General features: G+C 40.2%; 1 long non-coding RNA gene across 1 annotated transcript in view; it reads right to left on the reverse strand.

The window, feature by feature from the left end:
• LOC134760254 (uncharacterized) overlaps positions 1-16,221 on the reverse strand; it is a 157,625-nt gene extending 141,404 nt beyond the window's left edge. The window contains exons 1-7 of the long non-coding RNA XR_010137433.1: positions 15,520-16,221; positions 14,090-14,220; positions 9,782-9,898; positions 9,469-9,583; positions 9,041-9,162; positions 2,851-3,105; positions 382-542 (exon numbers count right to left, since the gene is read on the reverse strand). This is a non-coding gene — a long non-coding RNA (uncharacterized LOC134760254). The remainder of the gene's footprint in view (positions 1-381; positions 543-2,850; positions 3,106-9,040; positions 9,163-9,468; positions 9,584-9,781; positions 9,899-14,089; positions 14,221-15,519) is intronic.
• Between the last annotated feature and the right edge of the window lie 7,072 nt (positions 16,222-23,293).

The following is a 23,293-nucleotide window of genomic DNA, read 5'->3' on the forward strand; positions in this document are numbered from 1 at the left end:
TGTGCTTGTGTCTTTTTGTTGGTTTTTGTTTTGCACCAAAATATGATTTTAAAATTATTTTGAAATCATATTTGACTTACAGAAGGAGGTATATATAGTGCAGAGAGTTTCATATACCATTCAGCTTAAAGGAATGTTAACACATTATATAACCATAGACTATTCATGAAAACTGAGAAATTGACAGTGTTATAAAACTATCAATGGAACTAAAGACTTTCTTCATAGCTTTCTTCAGTATTCCAATAATGCCACTTTTCTATACCAGTATCTAGTCTAGGATACCACATTACATTTAATGCCAGGTGTATTACTTAGTTATTGTTGCATAACAAATTCCCACACAGCTTAGTGGCTGAAAAGCACATACACATTACTCACAGTTTCTCTTGGTCAGGAATCTAGATGGAGAAGATGGCCAAGGCTGAAGTCTCCCCTGAAGGCTCAGCTGGGGAAGGATCCTCCCCAGGCACACATGATTGTTGTTTGGATTTAATTCTGGTTCCATGTTAAGATGACTTCACTAGGAAATTATTTCATACCTTTAAAGAATTAATACAAATTCATTATGAATTCTCTACAAACATTAAACAACAGCAATGACAGCGGTGAAGAGATCACTTCCCAATGCACACTATGAGGTACTTTATCCTCATACCACAATTAGACCAAAACATTCCAAGAAAGGAAAATTAAGACCAATATGCCTTATGAATAAAGAGGCAAAAATCCTTAAGGAAATAGCAGCAAAACAAATCAGCAACATGCAAAAAGTACTATACGCTATGGTTAAGGGTATTTCCTCAGGAATGCAAATTTTGTTCAACATACAATTCATGCACTGTATTAATGGAATAAAGCACAGAAACTGCATGATCATCTCAAAGACACAGAATAAGCACTTGACAAATCAAAAACACATTCCTCATAAAGATATGCAGCAAATTAGGACTATAAAGAAACTGTCTTCACTTTAAAGCATCCAAAAACAGAAAAACCTTCACATGATATAAAAGTTTTCTGAAAGGCTCAATACTTTCTCCAAGATTAGAAATAAGACAAGGAATTTCATTCTGGCCACATTTTTTCCCCACATTATGCTAGAGGATGTAGCAAGGACAATTAGTCTGGAAAAATGAATATAAGACATCTAGTATAAAAGAAAGTAAAACTCTGTTGGAAATTGACATGATTTGCATATAGAACATCAAAATTACTCTAATAAAATATAATGCAAATTAAAATATAAGTTCAATACAGTTCCAGTACACAAGGTCAGTATATAGAAAAAACTAAAGAAAAAACTCAGAAACCCATGCTATTTAAAACAGCATCAAAAAGGAAAAATACATAAGAATAAATTTAACAAAATACACGTACATGTATATTGAAAACTGTAAAATACATTGAATGTAATTAATAAAATTCTATAAAAACAGAGAAATATTGAATGATCATTGATTAAAAGCCTTGATATTAAGTTGACAATACTTTTTATATGGCTCTATAGATTTAATGCAATTTCCATGAAAATCCCAGGTGTCCTTTTTTCACTAACTTGTCAAACAGATTTTAAATTGTATCTATAATGCAAAAGAGAAGAGTTAAAATAATTTAAAAAAAAACAGAATTTGTAAAATAGTCTCATACTTTCTCATTTTAAAATTAAAGACAAAGCCATACTAATTAAGATGTGTGGTGTAGACATACAGATAAATAGAATAAAATTGAATATCAAAAACTTAACCTTTACATTTATGATCAAATAATTTTACAAAGGCTCTGAGTAAATTCAATATGGAAAATAATTTTTTTAATCAACAGATTCTGGGACAAGCCGACATCATCAACATCAACAGGTAAGTTAAACTCTTCCCTCACAGTATATGCATAAATAGTTCAAATTAGTCACTGATATGGTTTGCACTTGTGTCCCTGCCCAAATCTCATGCCACATTGTAATCCCCAGTGTTACAGGAGGGGCCTTGTGGGAGGTGAATGGATAATGGGGGAAGATTTCCCCTTGCTGTTCTCATGACAGTAAGTGAATTTTCATGAGATATCGTTATTTAAGTGTGTAGGACCTCACCTTTCTTTCTCTTCTTCCTTCTCAGGCCATAAAAGATGTGCCTGCTTTCCCTTCTCCTTCTGCCGTGATTGTAAGTTTCCTGAGGCCTCCCCACCCATGTTTCCTCTACAGCCTGAAGAACTATGAGGCAATTAAACCTCTTTGCTTTATAAATTACCCAGTTTCAGGTAGTTCTTTATAGCAATGCAAGAACAGGCTAATACAGAAAATTGCTACTGGGAGTGGGGCATTGCTATAAAGATACTTGAAAACGTGGAAGTGATTTTGAAACCGGGTTATAAGCAGAGGTTGGAACAGTCTGGAGGGGTCAGAAAAAGATAGGAATATGAGGAGAAGTTGGAACTTTCCACAGACTGGTTAAATTGTTGTGACCACAATGCTGATAGTGACGTGGGCTATGACATAGTCTAGGCTGAGGTGGTCTCAGATGGAGATGAGGAACTTATTGGGAACTAGAGTAAGGGTCACTCTTGTTATGTTAGCACGAGACTGGTGGCATTGTGCCCTTGCTCTAGGGATCTGTGGAACTTTGAATTTGAGACTGATGATTTAGGGTATCTTGTGGAAGAAATTGCTAAGCAGCAAAGCGTTCAAGATGTGGCCTGGCTGCTTCAAACATTGTATTGTGATAGTGTGTGCAAAGTGATGCTATGAAACTAAAACTTATATTTAAAAAACAGGCAGAGCATAAAAGTTTAGAAAATTTGCAGTCCAGCCATTTTGTAAAAAAGAAAAATCTGACCAGGTACTGTGGCTCTTACCTGTAATCCCAGGACTTTGGTAAGCTGAGGCAGGCAGATCACAAGGTCAGGGGTTCAAGAACAGCCTGGCCAATATGGTGAAACCTCATCTCTACTAAAAATACAAAAATTAGCTGGGCGTGGTGGCACATGCCTGTAGTCCCAGCTACTCAGGAGGCTGAGGCAGAACAATTACTTGAACCTGGGAGGGGGAGATTGCAGTGAGCTGAGATCCCACCACTGCACTCCGGCCTGGGAAACAGAGTGAGACTCCATCTGAAAAAAAAAAAAAAAATAGATCAATGGAACAGAACAGAGCCGTCAGAAATAATGCCACATATCTACAACTATCTGATCTTTGACAAACCTGACAAAAACAAGAAATGGGGAAAGGATTCCCTATTTAATAAATGGTGCTGGGAAAACTGGCTAACCATATGTAGAAAGCTGAAACTGGATCCCTTCCTTACACCTTATACAAAAATCAATTCAAGATGGATTAAAGACTTAAATGTTAGACCTAAAACCATAAAAACCCTAGAAGAAAACCTAGGCAATACCATTCAGGACATAGGCATGGGCAAGGACTTCATGTCTAAAACACCAAAAGCAATGGCAACAAAAGCCAAAATTGACAAATGGGATCTAATTAAACTAAAGAGCTTCTGCACAGCAAAGGAAACTACCATCAGAGTGAACAGGCAACCTACAAAATGGGAGAAAATTTTCGCAACCTACTCATCTGACAAAGGGCTAATATCCAGAATCTACAATGAACTCCAACAAATTTACAAGAAAAAAACAAACAACCCCATCAACAAGTGGGCGAAGGACATGAACAGACACTTCTCAAAAGAAGACATTTATGCAGCCAAAAAACACATGAAAAAATGCTCACCATCACTGGCCATCAGAGAAATGCAAATCAAAACCACAATGAGATACCATCTCACACCAGTTAGAATGGCAATCATTAAAAAGTCAGGAAACAACAGGTGCTGGAGAGGATGTGGAGAAATAGGAACACTTTTACACTGTTGGTGGGACTGTAAACTAGTTCAACCCTTGTGGAAGTCAGTGTGGTGATTCCTCAGGGATCTAGAACTAGAAATTCCATTTGACCCAGCCATCCCATTACTGGGTATATACCCAAAGGACTATAAATCATGCTGCTATAAAGACACATGCACACGTATGTTTATTGCCGCATTATTCACAATAGCAAAGACTTGGAACCAACCCAAATGTCCAACAATGATAGACTGGATTAAGAAAATGTGGCACATATACACCATGGAATACTATGCAGCCATAAAAAATGATGAGTTCACATCCTTTGTAGGAACATGGATGAAATTGGAAATCATCATTCTCAGTAAACTATCGCAAGAACAAACAACCAAACACCGCATATTCTCACTCATAGGTGGGAATTGAACAATGAGAACACATGGACACAGGAAGGGGAACATCACACTTCGGGGACTGTTGTGGGGTGGGGGGAGGGGGGAGGGATAGCATTGGGAGATATACCTAATGCTAGATGACGAGTTGGTGGGTGCAGCGCACCAGCATGGCACATGTATACATATGTAACTTACCTGCACGTTGCGCACATGTACCATAGAGCCTAAAGTATAATAATAATAATAATAATAATAATAAAAAGAAAAAAAAAAAAAGAAGAATCCATTTTCTGGGGAGGAATTCAAGCCAGCTGCAGAAATTCACATTAGAGGAGCCAAATTAGCTGGGCACGGTGGCTCATGCTTGTAATCCCAGCACTTTGGGAAGCTGAGACAGGTGGATCACGAGATCAGGCGATTGAGACCATACTGGCTAACATGGTGAAACTCCGTCTCTACTAAAAAACACAAAAAATTTGCCAGGCGTGGTGGTGGGTGCCTGTAGTCCCAGCTGCTCCAGAGGCTGAGGCAGGAGAATGGCGTGAACCCGGGAGGCTGGAGCTTGCAGTGAGCCAAGATCATGCCACTGCACTCCAACCTGGGCGACAGAGCAAGACTCCGTCTCAAAAACAAACAACCAAAAAAAAAAAAAAAGAGGAACAGAATTTTAATAGCCAAGATAATAAGGAAAATGCCTCAAAGCCACTTTACAAACCTTCCCATCAGCCCCTCCCATCATAGGCACAAAAGCCTAAGAGAAAATAATGGTTTTAAGGACCTAGCCCAAGGCCTTGGTGCCCTGTGCAACCTTGGGCCACTGCTGCCTGTGCCCCAGCTGCTCCAGCTCCAGCTATGATTAAAAGATCCCCAGATACGTATCAGGCCACTGCTCCAGGAGGTGCAAGCCATAATCCTTGGCAGTTTCCACTGGGTGTTAAGTCTGAAGGTACACAGAGGGAAAGAGGTGAGGCTTGGGAGCCTCTGCCTAGATTTCAGAGAATATATGCAAATACCTTGATGCCCAGGCAGAAGTCTGCTGCAGTGATGGAGCCCTTAGGGAAAACCTGTACTAGGACAGCAGAGAGAAGTACAGAGTTGGAGCCCCCACAAAGAGTCTCCACTGGGGACCTAGTGGAACTGTGAGAAGAGGGCCCCTGTCCTCCAGACCCCAGAGTGGTATATCCACCAATAGCTTGCACTATGTGCCTCGAAAAGCCACAGGCACTCAATGCCAGCCCTTGAGAGCAGCCATGGTAGCTGAGCCCTGCCAAGCCAGAGAGGTAGAGCTGCCCAAGGCCTTGAAAGCCCATCCCTTGCATCAGTGTGGCCTGGATGTGAGATACAGACTCAAAGGAGATCATTTTGGAACTTTAAGATTTAATGACTGCCCTGCTGGGTTTCAAACTTGCATGAGGCCTGTTGCCCCTCTGTTCTAGCTGATTTCTAACTTTTGGAATGAGTGTATTTACCCAATACCTGTACCCCCATTGTACATTGAATGTAAGGACTTTGCTTTTGATTTTACAGGCTCATGGGTAGAAGGGACTTGCCTTATCTCTGATGAGACTTTGGACTGTGGACTTTTGAGCTAAAGCTGAAATGAGTTAAGGGTTTGGTGACTATTGACAAGGAATGATTGTATTTTGCAATATGAGAAAAACATGATATTTAGGAGGGCCAGGTGCAGGATGATATGATTTAGATTTGTGTCCCCTCCCAATCTCATGGCAAATTGTAATCTCCAGTGTTGGAGGGGCCTGGTGGGAGGCGACTGACTCATGGGGGTAGATTCCCCCTTGCTGTTCTTACATAGTGAGTTATCATAAAATATGGTTGTTTAAAAGTGTGTGGCACTTCCTTCTTCTATCTATTCCTCCTTCTCCGGCCACATAAGATGTGCTTGCTTCCCCTTTGCCTTCCACCATGATTGTAAGTCTCCCCAGTCATGCCTCCTATACAGCCTGTACAACTGTGGATATATTAAACCACTGTTCTTTATTAATTACCCAGTCTCAGGTAGTTCTTTGTAGCAGTGTAGGAACAGATTAATACAATCATACACTTAAACAGACAAAACTAAAAACAAAAACAAATTGTTTAACAAAGGTTAAACAATGGTTTCTAAGATATGAAAACTAATGCACAAGAGGAAGGAGAAAATAGATATATTGAAACATCACTAATAACATATATCATAATGTAAGGTACATAATAAGAGAATAAAAACAATTTAAAGATGGGAGAAAAGTCTTTGTATGTCAAATAGCCAATAAGAATTTATAATCCAGAATATATTACAACATCTTACAACTCAAAAATCCAAAGGCAAATGCTACAATCAAAAGTGGAAAACTTGAACAGTCATGTCTCCAAAGAAGCTATAGTAATGTTTAATAAGCATATGGAAAGATGCTCAATGCCTCTGTCATTAGGGAAATGCAAATCCCAACCATAAGATATCCTTTACTGATCCAAAAGGCATATTACTAAGTCCAAAAAGCAATTTGGAAAAACCAAAATACTTTTTTTAAAAAAATGTATGACACTCTAGAAAAGGCATAAGTATAGAGACAGTAAAGAGTTTACTGGTTACCAGGGTCTCAGCCAAAAGGAAAGACAAATCTGTAAAGATAGAAAATTTCCTTTTGTATATTATTATGTATGCTACTGTAATGTGGATAAAAGATACAGTTTTTCACCTCCCACAAAACTTTATAACACAAAGAGTGAGCCTAAAAGTACGTAAATTAACAAAAAAACTTATTTAGTAGATAGGAACAGCCCAGGAAGAAACGCAGAGAAAATACTTTATACAAATCTACGAAATAATCCACTGAAGGAAGGGGAAAAAGAAGCTGACCTAAGCAACTGACATAATAAGTGCAGATTCTGTCTAAAGGCTAAAGGATTTATACATAAGCAGTTGGTATACGTAAACAGGTGGTAAGGGTGTTTCCCATGGGGTTGTATGTTTCTTATTCTGAAACCACTATGCGTGCATTTTCAGGTGGTTAAATATTACAGTGGTAGGCTACATACAGATAAGTGAGATGGGTAGACAGATTCACATGGTGCTGAATAAGATTATGTGGGACTGAGGATGCTGCAGGAATTCATGTTTAATTTAATGTGGATACATATGGAGACTTGTAGAAATTTGTAAACATATGTGTGTATTTACTCTTCGTTCTGTTAGCTAACAAGGCCTCCAATCAACACATTCCCCAGTAACAATGTGTACAACCAGTGAGTGCCCAAATCTTCATTTTTAATTTCATTCTCCAACAAAAAAGGTAGGGATCTGTGAGAAAAAGGTTAATAATAGACGTCAACAGGGACTAAATACAATTAGCCTGGTGTATCTAGTGGTGATCAAACAAGACAAAATACTCAACAACAATGCAACCAATGAATCAGCCATATCACAATGTCAAATCTTAAATATAGTGGTATTTCAAAATCACAGGGGACTCAATTGAAAGACTTTCTGATGGCATTCAGCCTCATACTGAGAGTTTAACGAAGGTTTTCTCTGGTTTGAGCATTTTGGACTTAAACTATGGTACCCAACAAGCATCCCAGGATCTCCAGCTTTACATGGCATGTGGTGGAAATGGTCAGCCTCCATAATCATGTGATTCAGTTCCCCTAAAAATCCGTATCATTCTTTCTATCTATCTATCTATCTATCTATCTATCTATCTATCTATCTATCTATCTATCACTAACCCCTATGTATCTATCCTGTTGGTTCTGCTGCTCTAGATAACCCTGACTAGTATAGATTTCGGTAGTAAGAATGGTTTTATAGGAAGATAATTTTAAGGATGAGTGTCCTTAATCAAATTTGGGGTTTCCAGAATAGGCTTTCTAATCTGATTGGTCCTAAATTCTAAGAACTGTACTTCTAACAGTAGAAAGAGCAATGACAGTCAATGACATGAACTGTTTTTAGAGATCCCCAAAATATCTGCATTTGATACTCTTAATTAAGCACTGATGAGAGGCAAGGTACTTGTTTACTCTGTATGTCATACAGACATTTGTGTAAAACCATGGAACATAATTATGATGGGTTTGTTACTTCTAATTTACTGGGAAATTTGAGGAAACACAATAAAGAGCTTAGGGATTCAATTTTGCAGAACCAGCTCCACATAAACAGCCTAAGAGTTTCTACCTGTGCTCTGAGCCAGAAAACTCTCCTAGCCACAGGGAAGTATTTGCTAAAGGTCAAACACAAGCCCTTATCATGGCACTGGCTGAATTACAAGAAACATTGAACTCCTCAGTCTGGCAGGGTGTCTACTGTTGAAGTGGAAGTTGAGAAAGAATAGCATCCTGTAACTTGGGATGAGGATGGATGGGAAGACTGATGTGGCTGGGGACATTGATCTCCTAAATTCCAATGAGTTTTTATTGCCAGCAGAAGTGGCCTCCTTACAGCCACCCCCTTGGCAATGGCCTTCCCACACAAAGTGATGTTGGCCTTTCCATATGTGTCTGAGTAGCTTACATCTACAATGCCTAAGGAAACGGTAATGGCTTACCCTGAAGCAGCTGTCAAACAATACATTGCTGATTATCTTCAAAACCCACCCCTGACAGCTGTGTTTCTTCTAGACTCATGGTGAGACTAAAGTTACAACAGGCGCCTAAAGATGATGGATAGTATTTCCCATGAGGAGGTGTGATATATATCAAAAAAGCTACCTGAGTTTTCTAACTCATGCAAACAGAAATCTGAATTCCCTATGTGGAAATAAAGATTATGGGTGTGGATAGCTGGGTGTGGTGGCTTGTACCTGTAGTCCGGGGTACACGGGAGGCGGAGGTGGGATGAATGCTGGAACCCAGGTGTTTGAAGGTGCAGTGAGTGACGACTGTACCACTGCACTCCAGCCTGGCCAAAAGAGCAAGACCTCATCTGTAAGAAACCAAAACAAGAAAAAAAAAAGTGTTGATAATGGTGGAAAGAATATAAACTTGAATCAGTTCAAATTTAATGATATGGGGGATTAAGCAGAAATTCTGGTTTAATGTTGCAGCTTGGGTATTTAAGGATGGTATTAGTAGTTTTATGACTGGTTGGCTGAAATATAGTTCAACAGATGTATGACCATGAGCAAGTCGGTGATTCCCCCAGTTTCCCTGTATTATGTTGGATGAAGGAATTCATAGGCCTGGGGAGTTAGGAATGCTAGAATGGATTTGCCATTTAAAAGCAACTTACAACAGAGCATGGTGGCTCGCGCCTGTAATCCCAGCACTTTTGGAAGCCGAGATAGGTCCATCACTTAAGGTCAGGAGTTTAAGACCAGCCTTGCCAACATGGTGAAACCCCATCTCTACAAAAAACTACAAAAATTAGCCAGACATGGTGGCACACACCTGTTGCCCCAGCTACTCAGGAGGCTGAGGCAGGAGGATGGTTTGAATCCAGGAGGCAGAAGTTGCAGTGAGCTGAGATCATGCCACTGCACTCCAGCCTGGGCAAAAAAGTGAGACTCTGTCTCTAAGTAAATAAATAAATAAATGCAACTTACCCATATTGATAGACTCCAGAAAACATACTGTTTATCAGGATTTTGTTAGGTGGATTTATGAGGGGAGGCTGGGCACAACTGAAGAGCTCCCTGATCTCTCTTCTCTGTAGACCAGACCTTAATATAGAAACCACAGTACACCAATTGGAAAATCAAAATGCAATGGGAATAACTGGGTTTCAAGGAACCTTGGGAGCAAGCAGCAACATTCAATCTTCAAAGGCAAGGTTGGCATAGTTATGTCAATGGACAGCAAAGGCAAAGCAACAATCAGGTTCATCTGATTCCTATAGATTTATGTTGCTGGCTAGTTTATTATAGTGTTCTTGGAACTGAAATACACAGGTAGCCTACTAAATGCTTACTAGATTTGAAGAAGCAGAAAATCTTTAGATTAAATGAACAAGATTCTGCCTCAAATCCTAAAAACCAGAGACTCATAGAACCTCACTCAATTCTCACAACTGAGCCAGTATAGAAGAAATTTTGTATGCAATTAAGCCATAATTATAAAGGAATTGTTAATAATAGTCTTTCTAAAGAATGGTCCCCTGGGTTAAATCAAGATTTTCTTAAGGTATCAATTTACTCTTAATAAAATTACAATAAATTTTGATTTTCTATTCTATAATCTACTTCCTTTCAAAACTTCTGAGATTCATATCTCAAATGTTCAATTGTTGTCTTGCTGCTATCAGCTTTTTCTCCCTTTGACGTGGCCTGGGATGATAACTATCCTTCAGCTTCTTGTTAGCTCCTGTAACTTTTCTCCTTAGTTCTAAATGTTGTTGTGGCTGATGCTGAAATATTTTATCTTAGAGGTCTATAAAAGAAATGTTTTCCTCCAGGATTACCTGATTCTATACTCTTGGGTTTTTTTGTTGTTGCTGTTTTTCGTGTGTCTAAATTTTCACTGTAATCAGGAAACTTATGCAGCTACTAAGAGTCATGTATTCCCCAGTTCTAGTCAAAACCTTGTACACACTCTTCCCATGTTTGATTAAATTTGCTGATTAAAATTGTTAATGGCATGGTTGGGAAGGGAATCAACACTATTAAGCTTAAGTACCTTGTAGTGCCAGAAAGTAAGAAAAAGTTAAACAACACAACCAACCAACACACTACACAAACCAAATCAAATAGCAATAATATGGGTATTTCAAAGTGGTAAAGCAGCTGACTGAAAGGCCTTCTAATGACCAGCACTAGAGCAATTTGAACAATACAATAAACTATTCTAATCACAGTGGAAATAAATATTTATTATTTGCCAATATTCCACATAATATAAATGATTGATTAAATAAATGTAAAATAAATGCTGGAGAACAGATACATTGCCTATGGTAATGAAATACAAATGATACTATAGAAGTTCTGCCCTAAGGAGGTGAAGAATAATTCCCCACTTGTTAAGTATGCGCTGTGCATAGTGACTTTTTTCCAAAAAGTACGACATGGAAAGGGGGAAAATTAATTTGACAGTGGAGAAACTGGACCCACACTGCCTCATCCAGGTGCTCAAATTAGTATCAATAGTGATAAGAGCATTTTGATAATATATGCCCATGATATAATGAGTATTACACTCACCCCTGTCTCTTCTTCTTCCTCATCTGCAACTTCAGTCTAATTGTTAGTAAAAACAATCATAGAAATCCTAAATGGAGAATGTCAATTCCAACAAAAACATGGAAATTCAGAGAAACTGCAGAGACAGAAAAGGCTTAAGGAGACATGATATCTAAATGTGTTATCCTGGAAGAGATCCTAGAACAGAAAACAAACATTAAGTAGGAAGAAAAGAAATCTGATTAATATGTGGATATCAGTGAATGAGAATGCATAATGTTGGTGTGTTAATTGTGACAAATACCCATGCTCATATAAGAGGTTAATAATAATGGAAACTCTGTGTTGGTTGCATATTAAGTCTCCATGCTGACTATGCAACTGTTCTGTAAGTCCAAAGCTAACGGAAAATAGAAAAGTATTTTCTTTTTTGAAAAATTCACTGCTGACCTTAACAAATTGAATATTATCAATATTGTTGATGCCCCAAATGTGCATCTCCCCAATTTCATAGCATTTTTTACCCCCATGAAGGTTACTATTATTTTCAGTTTCCTCTTTGTCATTTCCTTTTTATATTATTTTTATGTCTAGGTTTATATTTCTAAGTAATATATTGTTGAGTTTTCATTGTCTTCAAATTAAGATAAAGGTGTTCAAAATAAGTCTATAATTCTCTTCAAATAATGAGAAATCATCAGATGAATCCACATTGTGATGATTCCTATAAAATATCTGACGAGTTCTTTTCTTAGGGGCTAAGATTCTTCAGATAAACAAAGACTGGGAAACTGTTGCACATCAGACAGGACCTGATGTGGCTGGTAGACCTTAAGATGGTGCCCAGTGATCCCCACCTGCCAGGGTGCATGACCTTGTATTGTAATCCTCTCCCTGTGAGTATGGGAATGAAATGTGACTTGCTTTCCTACCACACAGTAATACAAGAATATTAGATGTCACACGACTGATCATGTCACGTAAAATTGTGAATTTTTTTTTTTTTTTTTTTGTCTTGCTAGCAAGCTCTTTGCCTTGATGGCTTTGATAGAGCATTCTGCCACGTGGGAGAAGTCCACATGGGAAGAAACTGAATGCAGCCTCTGGTCAACAGACAGCAAGGAACTGAGGCTGCCCTACAGTTTGCAATTTAAATTTCTGACTAATCCAAGCCCCCTTTCAAGTAACAATATATCACTTAAGATGTAGTGTGAACACCTTACAGTAACAGAATAACCCACATTCATTCCTTCTATCACTTATTGCAGTTATTCATCTTACTTATATAAGCATAAATGCACATAAATGTTTGTATGTATATATATATGCACACACAATGATATATATTTAACCATATCTAATCAAATATATTCATACTACTATTGTTTTTAACAAGCTGTTATTTGTTAGATTAATTAAAAATAAAATTATTACCTAGATTAGCCACTAACAAGGTAAAAAAAAAAGATACGCTAAGAAATGAGATGAATTGATATAAAGTGCTCAAAACAACAAAAGGTAGAAAATGAGTGAAATACAAAAATAGGAACAAAGACAAATCAACAACTGAAAGATAGTAACAAATTTGGTAGATTTTTAATCCGACTATATCAATCATCACTTTAAATGTCAATGTTCTAAATGCACTACTTAAAGGACAGAATGCATCAATAAAAGGGGGCATGGGATAGAAATAAAAAATTCATGTAACATGTTACAATCTGAGAAACACGAGAACATCATCAGGTTTGCAGGAGAATATCAAGGAACATCTACGAAGTCACGCAGACAGGCCAGGCATGGTGATCAACACCTGTAATCCCAGCACTATGGGAGGCCCAGGAGGGTGGATCACTTGAGGTTAGGAGTTTGAGACCAATGTGGCCAACATGGGGAAACCCCATCTCTACTAAAAATACAAAAATTAGCTGGGCATGGTGGCACCTGCCTGTAATCCTGGCTACTCAGGAGGCTGACGCAGGACAATCGCTGCAACTCGGGAAGCAGAGGTTGCAGTGAGCTGAGATGCAGTCACTGCACTCCAGCCTGGGCTACAAGAGCAAAACTCCATCCCAAAAATAAAATAAAATGATAAAATAAAATAAAGACCAAAACTACCAGACAGCTTACAGATAGGGGATTTTAAAGACACAGAGGCAGGGGTAACACACAGTCATAAATTAATATATTGACGTTACACATTGGTTTTAGCCTAAAAGGATGAAGTATCTTGAAGTGGAAGCTTACAGGTCATAGGGGGATTCAAAGATATTCTGATTTGTGATTATTCAAGAAAGTAAAATTTGTCAGAAAATTTGGGATCAGCAGAAAATAATGGTACATCTGGCTCATAGACATAACATCCTGTAGGCCCCTCAGGAAGAAATTCAGAATAAAGAACGGCAGAGTTCATTTCATAGATCCCCTTTATCTGAGCTCTATGTGCCAGTGGATCCAGTTAGTAGAGGGGCAGCTTTCTGAAAAACAACTCAGGGACATATGTTAAGCTTTGAGTTTTAGTTTCTATAGGGAACCCCATATTCTCATGACTCTCAATTCCTTGCTACTGTTTTAAATTCTTGCTTGTCAAGTGGCTCATGTACTTCTCAGAGGTAGAGAGGTGCCTGGAATTTCTGTGAAGGGACTCAAGATTTTCCTTTATTTCCATGTTTGGGGTGGTACACAGGCCCCTGTGAGGGGTCCCTGCACCTTCTCAGGCCCTAAAGAAATCCTCACCTGCTTGTGGGACTCCTGAATTTCTTCTACCATTTTCTTGCTTTTGTATTGCTTGCTGCTTTCAGGTGAGAATATTCCTGTTCAACCTTGGAGGATGAATCTCATCTTCACTGGCCAAGACATTTGGATGACTGTTCATATATGAATTATGTCAAGAGTACCAAAGTTCAGTATAAAATAATACACATCAGTGGATCCACTATTATTTAATAGAAAGGTGGGTAAATTATTGACTATGTCAATTAAAATGGAGATATAAATATTTGCCAGCAGAAAAATATTTTTAAAATATTAAGCTAAATGAGAACAAATAATAAAATATTTCAACACCCTTCCTAAAAGTGATTGTTACAAACGTATTTGCTGAGTAGAGCAAAATTGTGTCTACATTTTCTAAGTGGCATTTTAAAAATTTGTCATGAGACTATGTATTACTGCCTCAATTTCAGAGCCATTCTTGGTCTGTTCAGGGATTCAGTTCCTCCCTGGTTCAGTCTTGGGAGGATGTATTTGTGCAGGAATTTTTCATTCTTTCTAGATTTTCTAGTTTATGTCCATGGAGTTGTTCATTATATCCTCTGCTGGTTGTTTATATTTCTATGCGGTTGGTGGTAATATCACCCTTGTTATTTCTGATAGCATTTATTTGAATCTTCTCAACATCACTCATTATTAGAGCAATGCCAATCAAAACCAACATGAAATACAATCTAACACCCCTCAGAATGGCTATATTAAAAGTCAAATATAACAAATAACAAATAGTCAAACAAATAACAGAGGCTGGCAAGATTGTGGAGAAAAAGGAACACTCATACACTGTTGGTGGGAGTGTAAATTAGTTTAACCATTGTGGAAGACAGTGTGGTGATTCCTAAAAGACCTAGAGACAGAACTTCCATTTGACCCAACAATCCCATTTCTAAGTATATATCTAAAGGAATATAAATCATTCTGTTATAAAGACACGAACACATATGTTCACTGCAGCACTATTCACAATAGCAAAAAGATGGAATGAATCTCAATTGTCCATCAACGATAGACTGTATAAAGAAAATGTTGCACATATACACCATGGAATACAACACAGCTATAAACAACCAGATAATGTCTTTGCAGGGACATGAATGGAGCTGCAGTCCATTATTCTTAGCAAGCTAACACAGAAGCAGAAAACCAAATACCTCCATGTTCTCACTTATAAGTTGGAGCTAAATGATGAGAACACATGGGCACATAGAGGGGAACAACACACTCAGAGTTCCTGAAACCATCAGTCTGGTTTCCAATGAATGGGGCAATCAGACACACAAGCACACCAAGGCTTAACCATTCTGGCCACTGGAAGGGAAAGAAACTACCCAGGAATGCCACCTGCTTCTAACTAGCTGATCCCATGATTGGGGCTCTAGGGAATGTCTCTTTACCTGCTGAGATGTTTCCGTCTTGGGGAACTTCCTTTCTCTTCTTGCCACTGCACCAGCTGCCGACTACACTTCCTTACCACAGGGCAAGTGACATCTGAAGAGGATTAGAGACTTCAGAGCTGGGAAAGGCAACCAGAATCCCCCCTGAACTGCCTCTGCCTGTTCTGTGATGTCACCTGAGCTCTGCTCTGTTTACATATAGCCGCTTGTGACATCATCTGGGCGTGTATGGAGTCTGTATCTATGTCAAGAACTGTGCTTTGCTCCACTTGGAGTCAGCTGATTGGCGGCAGGGCATCTGAAATTGAGAGGAGGTTTCAGGACTTTTACCCAGCCATTTAGTGGGGATCTGTCTGGGACTGTGCAGTATGAATCTGCAGCTGTAAAAGTATATAATATCTACATTTAGGCCCTCATCTCTGTCTCTCTCTCCTCCTCCTCCTTTACTCTGCAAGGTGATCTGCATAAGCCCCACTCCATCCAGGATCCAGCCCTGGAGGGAAACAGCCTCCACTGCCCTAGCAGGGTCACTCTTTTTAGGGCCCTGGAGTACTTTTCACAACTGTGCCAGTTTTCATGGGGAAAGGAAGGATGTGAGCTATTCCACAGGTTATCTAAAGGGCTTGCCACCATGCTTATGCTGCTTAATGTTGTTTATGTGAAAAAAAGCTTAACAGCATATGGGATAAATATTTAGGCAGTTCTGACTCCAACCCCTCTGCCTTTTTGTGGGCCTAATTGACCATTTAATTTGTTGCCATTTGGTTACCCTCTACTAGGGTACTAAGTACAGTAGAACGTGGACTTGGGATGAAGTTGATGTGCTGGTGGGGCCAGACGGGGTGTGGCGGGGCGATGGTGGGGCAGTGCTGTGCTAGCTGGTGCTAGTCACTAGCCTACCCAAGGAGTTTATTCTCTGATCTCTTTGGCTGTCCCACCTGTGTGGTGATATTTGGACAAGTGTTCCTTTTAGGACCATGGGTGGTGTTACTGCACTGCTTATATGAAGCTAGAAAAGTCTTTGCAACCCATAGAGGTCTGGTTGAAGGATGTGAGCAGTGCAGAACAGAAGAGAGACAACAAATATATGTTGTCATCACTGTTTCAACAGGGATGAGAATATGTATATAGAAACCAAGTCAGGAGGGGAAACAAGGTCTCTATACCCTCTGGGAGGCCCCTGGGGCATACCCTAGCTAACAGTAGAGCCTATAGCTATCAGCCCATGACTAAGAGAAAAAGTCTATTATAGCAGTGCTGTTTGGGCTGTGGACAAGTTAGGTTATAAATTTTGACCTCTGAATGGACGTAACCTATACTAGTCTTTAATGCAGTTAGACTCATTTTGTCAGAGGTCTGGAAAATTAGAAAAAATACCATATGTCCAAGCCTTCATGCTTTTCGAAAATCAAGATTCATACCATGAGGGAAGACGCCAGATGCCAGCTGTACCAAAGGACAGAATGTAAAAACGGCTCTTCACAAGCCAGAGAGCCAAACTCAGACAGAAAGTAATGAAGAAGAATTAGGACTTTTAAATGTCCTACACCCAAGCTGTTTTAGCAGGTCCAGCCACCACAGCCCGAACGCATGTGGCCTCTGCTCCACCCTTAACAGCTCCCACTGCAGTGGGAGCCCTATGGGGCCCTTAGCGCTGGCCTCTGCATTGGCCCGGATTGCCTTGATGCTACCAAGTGAGGCATCAGACCAATAACAGGGAGCTACTCTGCTGCCTCATTATAATGAGAGAACAGAGATGGCCTCTCCCTCCAGTGCTTGACAGGGTACAGGATTTAGCAAGGAAGTGCCATGGCAGGAGCAAGGGAATTCCCATTTACAAGGATGGCCATGGGTGGCTTGGATGTGAGTGGGCAACCTGTCAGACATTACTGGACATTCAGCCCATTTCAACATCAAACTTGTGAAACAGAAAAACTCCACCCCACTTTATAGAATGGATCCCCACAAAATGACTGATCTCTATGTGTCTATCTGTGCCACCCACCAGTGTACCTGAGCAGATGTGCAGTCTCTCCTAAATATGCTTCTGATTGCAGACCAAAGAAGATCCAGAGTCTTGGTGCCTCCATGAAACAAATCCAAATACCCCAAACCTGAAGGGACCATTCTGGATGCAAACCCTAATTGGGGCTCCAATTGATAAGCGGATATGGCCCATCTGGAATATTCACAAATATTCATCCTGTTTGGACTCAGGAAAGGGATACCAAAACAGGAAGCCTCACTAGGAATGACCCCTTCCCCGCTCGAGAGACAAAGAAACAGAAGTTTTAACCATAAATGTGGAATGAACAAGGAAGCCTCTGCATCAGAAAAATCAGGCAAGCCTCTGGAACACAGCCAGTGTGCCTAGTGTAAGGAGAAAGGGCACTGAAAGGATGACTGTCCCAAAGGAAAGGACCAAGGGGCCAGAAAAACGAGGAATATGATGAGGGAAAAGCCCACAGTCAAATAATGGAGCAGGCTCACTGCTCTGACCACGGACAGGGATGCCTGGGGGTTCGCCTTAATCCCTCAGAGACAATGAAAATTTCCCCACAAAAAGCCTGGGTACAACTGACAGTGAGGAAAAAATTAATTGATTTCCTGGTTGATACTGGGCAAACTATTCCGTTCTTAACACTTTACGAGCAAAAAGCTCCAAAATGATTGTACCTGTGAAAGGAGTTGCAAGAATAATGCAACAAAAGGCTTTCCTACAACCTTTAGAATGCAAACTAGAAAGTCTGGATCTAAGGCATTGCTATTTCTATATGCCAGAATGCCCAATTCCCTTGCTGGGAAAAGAGCTATTATGCAAATTAAATACTCAAGTAATTTCTCCCCAGAGAAACAACTACAGCTGCAGGTCCTGCTAGAGCAAGCACTGCAACTAAGATGTTATTCACTTGCCTGAAGAAGAAACAAGAATTCTCCCTTAGAAGTCTATGAGAGAGTGTGTAATTGTGAACAGGCAGACGGAATCCCAGGAAAAGCAAGAAATACACAGTGAGTGCAGATAGACAAAATAGAAGGGGCTACTGTGCCCTGGGTGGCGGGGGGAAAGCGAATAAAAAAATCAGTATACATTAATAAAGAAAGCCTTAGAAGGAATACAGCCTGTCTTTCAAAAATTTGAGAAGTAGATTGATTCGTCCTTGCAGATCCCCATATAATAGCCCTATTGTGCCTATAAGGAAGCTACACTTCAACAAATATCAATTTGCCCAAGGCCTGAGAGCCGTTAATAAAATAGTCTTGGATATTCACCCAATTGTGCCTAACCCATATATTCTACTGACTGCTATACAGAGATATTATGAATGCTTTTCAGTGCTAGATCTAAAAGATGTATTTCTCTGCATTCCAATTGAAGAAAAGACCCAGCAATTATTATTACTTTTTTAATGACAGGACCCAGAGACTAAAACAACCTTTCAATACTGTTAGACAGTGGGGCCTCAATGTGTTAAAAAAACGCACCAACAATTTTTGGGGAAATAGTGTCAAAAGACTTAGGAGACTTACAACAAGATTAAGAAGGCTGGCTACAACACATAGATAATTAATACCAGCCACAACTATATGAAATGCTTAGCCGACCTCATCTTAGTTCTAAATCACCTGGTACAATATGGATACAAATATTCCCAGGAAGCCCCTAATAGGTAAGTAGAAAGTAACCTGTCTTGGCTTTAGGTTAAAGCAAGGCCAAAGGAGCCTGGTCTGGTAAAAAAAAAAAAAACCAGGCAATAGCAACCATAAAGCCCCAGAGAATGGGGGCAACTACAGGATACTTAGAAAGGGTTAGCTTCTGCCAGATTCGATTCCTACATTTGGACTAATGACTAAAACCCTTTATGAATCCCTAAACGGAATAGACTCAGAGGCCCTGCTCTGGACATCGAAAGGTCAACAAACATTTTATACCATCAAAAAAAAGCTGATATCAGCCCCCACACTGGGATACCAAATTCCCAAAAGCTGTTCAAATTCTATATCCAAGAGAAACAAACCATAGGTCTGGGTGTGCTAATCCAAACGCTGGGAGATGCCCCACAATCCATGGCCTATTTCTCCAAACAATTATGCCAAAGATTAAGGGATGGCCCCCCTTCCTCTGGGCAAAAGCACCCACTGTGAAGTCCTACAGGTAGTAGAACAATTTACTCTGGGACAGCCAGTTACCAGTTACCGTGTTTGTGCCCCGTCAGGGGCTGACTCTGCTAGAACTAAAGGGAGGCTACTGGCTCACTGTGGGGTGAGTGGGCAGATACCAGGCCATCCTCTTATATGATCCAAATATCACCCTACAAACCACCATGGCTCTAAACCCTGCCTCACTGCTCTCAGCCACTGAACACAATCCTGGGTTAAAGCATGACTGTAAATCCTTGATGCAGCTTATTCAAGCATGCTGAACCTGTCAAACTAGACAATGAGTGCTCTGGACTTGAACCACACTGATGGGAGCAGCTTAATGAAAGACGTGCACAGAGCTGGATGTGCCACCGTGACTAACAAAAGGGTAGTAGAAGTCCATGCCCTTTCTGCAGCTACCTCCGCACAAAGAGGTGAGTTAATTGCTCTTACCTGAGTCTTTAGAACTGTCCCAGAAAAAGGGAATCTGATTCCATACATGCATTCCTGGTAATCCACGCCCACTGGGTGTTTTCGAAACATAGAGGAGGCTGCTTGAAATGAGAAAATACGGACATTAAACACCCAAAAGAAATTCTGGCCCTAGTAAAGGCAATTGCCTTGCCTGCCCAGGCCTCGATCATGCACTGCGCCCCAACACCAGAGAGAGAATTCACAACCAAAGGTAACCAGGAAGATGGCAAAGCTGCAAAATGAGCTGCTAGGGAGGCACAGGATCTGGGACATGAATACTCCATTTGGAATTACTAGATTTTAAACCTCATTACACTGAACAAGATCCCAAACGTGCCCGAGCCAGGGGTTTGAGAAAAGAGATTTCAATTCCCCTGGAAAACTGACACCTACAGGATGATGAAACCCCAAGGCCTTGGTTTATCCAATCTCAAAACATCTACATAAAGGAACGCACTATAGGAGTGATGCCCTCGCCAACCTAGTGCAACCACATCTCAGTAGCCCACACTTCTGAAATATCATTCGGAAACTTACCCAAGGATGCATCTTGTGCACTACAAACAAACAATCCCAAAATGGAATGTAGCCCTCCTAAAAAGGGGATATAGTACAAAGGGCTGAGTCCCTTCAAAGACTGAAAGGTGGGCTTCACTCAGATGCCTACCTGGTTATGTGAGCCAAGGAAAGATCTGAAGTTATTAATAAGAGAAAAAGGAGGAGAGTTAAGCGATACACTTTTGTCAACATGAAGTTCTCAATAAATTCTAGAGTAATAAGTACATACTTGATCTTTGCTGAAACTACCTGAATGGGTGTAGACAGGGACTTTCCTCCAAAACAAAACAGACTGCTGGGTCTGTGGGGGAGGTACCCCTTTCTCCACTGCTGACTTGCCGTTGTACATCCAAGCTACCACCTCGAGCACTTGGAGTTATGTTTATACATAGGACAAGAGTAAAAATTCTCACCCATTTCCCATCTATAATTACAGTACCACTCACCATGAGTGCTTCACTTTTGGGGAAAGCTGGAAACAAATCTTCCATCTGGCTCATAAGCAGGTTAATATCACCCCCTCTATAGACTATGCTGTACATGACAACATAGGATGGCTGATGATGGTGCAAATTCAGGCAATGGGTCATGCACCTCTACACATCCAAAAGCACAAGAGCAACACACCCCACACTAGCAGCCAGGCTAAGGGATGGTTACCTCTTAGCAATGTGGACAAACCCATCCACTGACTAATAATATGTGGCTAGGATGGCAAAATAGTATCAAGCTACATGGTGGGGCCTATCCTTTCTCCTGGAGTTAGCTATGGGTCTGAGGCAGTCATAGCTGGTCTTACTTACCTTACAGCTGGACTGGCAAATACACCTGGGGGTGCCCTTACCTACCAGGACACATCCTGTCCCATCTGGACCCTCTGCCTGACAACCGGGAAAATGTGAAGGCCAGACAACACCATAAAAAATGGGCACAGTGTTGGTTCTACTCACTAGCTGCCTTTTCTCCCAGATAGCAAACATAGATGTAGAATTATAAGTAGAGTCCCTAAGTATAGAGCTGCTGCCTGTAATGACAACTAACCCAACATTACCCTTCCCACTGAAAAAATTCACAGATTAGACAAGTGGCTCTATAGAACCCTATGGCATTAGGTATCCTAACTGCAGCCCAGTGTGACACTTGTGCATTAAGATTGAATGGTGCGTATACACACCAGATTATTCTCACGATATAATCTAAGCTATGCACGCACCGAATACTCATATTTCTGCTATAAATGTCCTCTCCCAGGATCCCACGATGTCATGGTTTAGTCAACTTCCATGTCCATGGAAGACTCTCATATATGGTCTAATTGGTATTCTGCTCTCTGTTCTGTTTGGTTGCTGTAGTTTTTGTCAATTTTCAAGATCTGTATGGAGATGCAGGAAAACCCTTCCCAGAAACTTTTGGGTCCCCACACTATAATGCTCCAACACATTCTCACATTCGTGTGGGAACCCACGAATATTTCCAACTCCAGGTAAACAGATTCCAATCTGATACCCTCTAACTGTGCCCCTTTTCAGCAGGAAGAAGCTAGATGGACTGTGTTGCCCACTTTCCTTGGAAATGGAATGGTCTTTTATGGTGAAGGATTGTAATTGAGTAATATAGCTTCAAAATACATTTAAGTTTTTTTCTTTCTGCTTTTTTTTTTCTTCCCAGTCTCAAGATGTAACCTTGAAGCAAACTGCAGAAGCCATTGCTTTAGTCTTCAAGTAGAACCTTGAAATATACTTGGGAACCACACCCCCTTCGGTTTCCCACTGTACATGTCCATGCCTTATACACATTTACCTAACTGTATGCTGGCTAAACTCACACCATGCATACTTATCTAACTATATGCCTGTCAAAAAAATACCAGAGGCTAATTTAAAATGAACCAAACATAAAGGCCCAGCTGTGGAACTGTCTCTCTCTTAAAGATTGCCTCAAGATGGATATCTACAGCCTGGCACTATCAAGATGGTATCAGTCTGTCTCCAGATGGACCATAACTCAAGATACACATTGGAGTAAGACACAGACTCCCTGAATCTGCACAACACCTGCATGCCTCCCATGTCATGCGTCATGCTTCCCTTTCTTTAAACCCCCGCCCTCTGCCCAAAATTTTGAACGGGTTTATAGAGGTGTAATCCAGCCATTTCCCTACTGCTGGATTTGAAAAATAAAGTCACTTTCCTTTCACCCTGCACGTCCTCCTTGTCATTGCTTTTGCATGCATAGAACAGCTGGACCTGCACTCAGTTACATGTGTATCATAAGAGGAATGGAACATGGCACTTTTCTCCCTGACTGCCAATGACTATTTGGAAACAGGGGTGCCCCATCTTCTGTATTACGGTATACTATTTAAGAAACAGACTTATACTTTCACTTAAGCTGACCAACTCCATTTACCCTCTACCTAGCAGTGGAGGCAAAAACAATTCAATCTTGAAAGCTAATTCACCATGTTGACTTCTGATTAACCCCTATTCTGGGACTGCCTCTAAGCTTTCTGTATAAATATTTTTTTCCTTTATATGCACACTAGGGGATAACATTTCTATTGTATCTACTGTTCTTTGTGAAAATCATGATTTTTCTGTAA

The sequence above is a fragment of the Pongo abelii genome, chromosome 16 (genome assembly GCF_028885655.2).
Source record: "Pongo abelii isolate AG06213 chromosome 16, NHGRI_mPonAbe1-v2.0_pri, whole genome shotgun sequence".
Classification (NCBI taxonomy): domain Eukaryota; kingdom Metazoa; phylum Chordata; class Mammalia; order Primates; family Hominidae; genus Pongo; species Pongo abelii.